Source organism: Neophocaena asiaeorientalis, unplaced genomic scaffold, assembly GCF_003031525.2.
Source record: "Neophocaena asiaeorientalis asiaeorientalis breed wild unplaced genomic scaffold, Neophocaena_asiaeorientalis_V1.1 scaffold52, whole genome shotgun sequence".
Classification (NCBI taxonomy): domain Eukaryota; kingdom Metazoa; phylum Chordata; class Mammalia; order Artiodactyla; family Phocoenidae; genus Neophocaena; species Neophocaena asiaeorientalis.
Genome location: NW_020173927.1, coordinates 4318168 through 4321710, shown reverse-complemented (window position 1 = coordinate 4321710; position 3543 = coordinate 4318168).

The following is a 3543-nucleotide window of genomic DNA, read 5'->3' as shown; positions in this document are numbered from 1 at the left end:
TGGGGTCAATTCCACCCCAATTACCCCTTCCCACATTCCCCTAGTGGCTGGGGACATTGATTGACCATGGACAATTTAGCGATCTAGTCTATGGAGTTGCTTTAAAGATACATTTAGCCTGTAACTTAACCTGTTCTATTTAATGGCTTTGTAGTCACTTCCCTGTGTAATTAAGTTACTGTTAGCTGCCCCTACCATCAGCTCATGAGACACGTGCAAAGACCCAGGGCAGAGGTCCTGTGATAGGAAAATCTCCCACAGGTGTTGGCACCAGAGCCTGTGGTAACGGAGGAGAAAAGAGTTTCAAAACTGACAGCCTTAGGAGGTCATTCATGGAACTGTCTTCCAGTCCCCAGATGTGTAAAACTGTAAGCAGATTTCCTCATCGCAATGGATGTTCCCCCCATCAGACACATCCTCAGTAAAACAGCAATGATATTTAGAAATACATTCATAATTTTTTTTCCTTTTTGATGGAAATCTCCTGAAACAGAATTTATCAGTATCCTTGTGTTTGTAGAGCACACGCCCACTTCAGTGCTACAAATGGCAGGACCTACCCCATGTGAAGCTGCATGTTTTATGTTCAGCCATACAAATACATTTTAAGCAAGTAACGTGAGGCAAAGACTCAATTACCTTTCTAGTGTTTCTACGGAAAATCACAATCATTTAAAAAGATGATCAAAAGTACTATACACTGCCAAATTACAGGAAAATAAAATAGTAGATCTGTAGCAGTTCACTCATTCATTTGTGTGTTTCAGTTTAAATAATAATTTGTTGTTATTTACTTTTTCATTTGAAACAAGTATTCTTATTGGTACCATGTGTTGTAATCTTAAAACAAGCTTCAGATCTTACAGAAGTTGAGTGAGAAAGACAGAATCCCTGCAGCTCCCTGCTTGTGTACCAGTTTGAGTGCACTGCTCTGTCCTGGCCTCGTGATTCATGCACCCTTCGTCATGGGTGCCAGGGGTTAAAAAAAGTGTCCTCACCCCTTCCCTCTGTCTGTACATTCTGGCTCCTGTTGCTTCCACTCTTTGATCTGGTTTCAGGCCACCACCCCATTGCTCAGGAGTAGAAAAGTACTGGCTTGTTCTCTGGCATCCTGGTCAGAGTCTCTGAGCATCTTATATGATTAGCCCATACTTCTGTTGGGTTTATGTTAAGCACCGCTTTCTGGACCTGGCAGGACTCACTTAGGCCCTCATCCCTTTTCAATCCCTGCACCCTGATGACATTTTTCATATGCAAGTTTGGCAAGCTCATAACTTCATACCATTATCTGAAGCCAGGCTGGCCCCGCGTCCCTCCACCTCATCAGGACTCTTCCCTCCTCTGCAACTCCAAGCATGGCTAGTCTTGCCTCCATGGAACCCCTGGAGCCACCTCCCAGCAATGTTTTCACACAAGGTGTTGGCTGGAGCTCCTGAAGATAGGGATTGGAATGTTTACTCAGCTATTAGAACAGATGATTTGTGCATGCATGCCAAAAAATGAGGGAATGACTTGCAAACCTGATACTAAGACTGTCTTTTCTTGTAGCCTCATCCAGTGGCAAGGCCAGGGAGTGGAGACATAACTGCCTCACTGACTTCTAAGTGCTTGAGGCTATGTTTATCCAAAAATCTGACAATTGCTGAGAGGATGAATTCATGTAGGTCAGTGTACCACACTGTTTCACAAACTTGGCCTGTACCTCTGGAATCATACCCCCAAATCTTGGTTATCATTCTTCTTGTGCTCAGTTCTGCTCCAATCCTATATCTCCTTCCAGGCCATTCATGATCCCTACCTGGGATCTGCTCTTCCAGGCTCCTCAATTTCCTGTCTCTGTAAATGTAGTCCCTTATAATTCTACAGTACAGGCCTAAATCATTCCACCTGGCATAGCTAGAATCCATCCCCAGGCAGCAAAGGAGAAACACTCTGCCCTTCCAGGGAGTCCCAACTCACAACAGCATGATAAAGTCAATCTCCATCCAGACCTCAGAAGCCCCCCTTGTCTTATATAATGACACGTATGTCACCAGTTTTGCATTTGCATGCATCAACTGTTAATTCGTGTCTGGGGTTTGTGCTTCCATAAATCAGAGCAAACCTCCATAAACTTAGGAATTGCTATTTCCTATGGAAAGATACAGTAGCTGGGTCTGTGCAGAGCAAGAGTATTGTTCTAGAATCAAGTCTGATCCCAGTGAGGATTTAGACCTATTGGGCATGGGAAGATATAGGCTCCGCTTTCTCAATTTTTAAGTAGTGAGAAGGTAAACCATGGAAAAAAGATTGTAGAAGACTCGTGAGGTTGGTGCTTTAGATACATGGTAAGACCATGTGGTCTTGCTCTATTCACAGGACTGTATCCGTTTATAATATATTCCCAAGATGCAGTCCCTTCGCTAGGGGAGGGGAAGTTAGACAATAATAAACTATAGCTATTTACAAGTGAGCACTCATGGATATGGGTTGAAGAAGTGTGTATAAACATTATGGATTGGAATGATTCCTTTTTGGAATAATGGTATTTTGACTTCTCCAGAATGCTGACTGATAGTTTCAGTATTGTGAAATTTAAAATAATAAATGGATTTTGCCCATTTCTTAATGATGCTTAAAATGATGCAGAAAACAATGCAAGAGCAATGGAAAGGAATAAACATGTTAGACTTAGACATGAAACATTCTGGCAGCCACACTATGTTAGTAATTTTGACCTGCTGCCTTTGTCCACATGGATGACTTGGGTGGCTCAAGGCCACTGAGCCATGTGGCTTGAGTCGTTTCCCAGGGGGTATGATGGATCTGAACTGGTCCAGCCACAGTCTCCCACCCAGTCCCCCTTGTGACCAAAGGCATGTGTTTGTGAGAGAGCTGGATGTTTCCAGGGGTGAGATCGATGATGAAGGAACAGAGCAAAAAAGAAAAAAGGCCAGCACAGCCATGACTCCCCAGCCACTGGCTCCTCCGCAGTGTGTTCTGACCAACTAAGTAAACAGACTCTCGCCTGTAGTCGGAGAAAGAGGACTCACTGGGGACCCCTGGCACCAGGACAGCTGTGTCCAGAAAGGCCTGCTTTGCTACACAGACTACCTAAAGCCAAGATCTCAGGGAAACAAGGATCACAGCAGCCGTGAGCAAGAAACATCAGACGTCTCTGCAGCATCACCTTGAGTATCGCAGGTATTCAAATGTGTCTTAGACATTCTTTTCTGAAGCTTATCCTGTTCTTATAGTTTTCTAAAAGTGTTGTAGGAAAACAGGAAAAGATCAAAACCTTTGATTTAAGTATATCCTATCCCAAACATTTCCATAAAATAAGAATTGTATCCTCTTGAAATAACAGTGATAAACCAAAAAAAAATTTAAAAACAGATTCAATAAAAACTTCCAACCAAGTTGATCAAGAATTTCCATAAAGTGTACTTCTTTCAACTGTCTATGCCAAGCAAAATTTTTGAAAACTTGGTATTTCTTGAACATTTCTGAGGAATTCAGAATTTCAGGGGTGGGGAGTGGATGGCTACAAATGCTATAGGGACT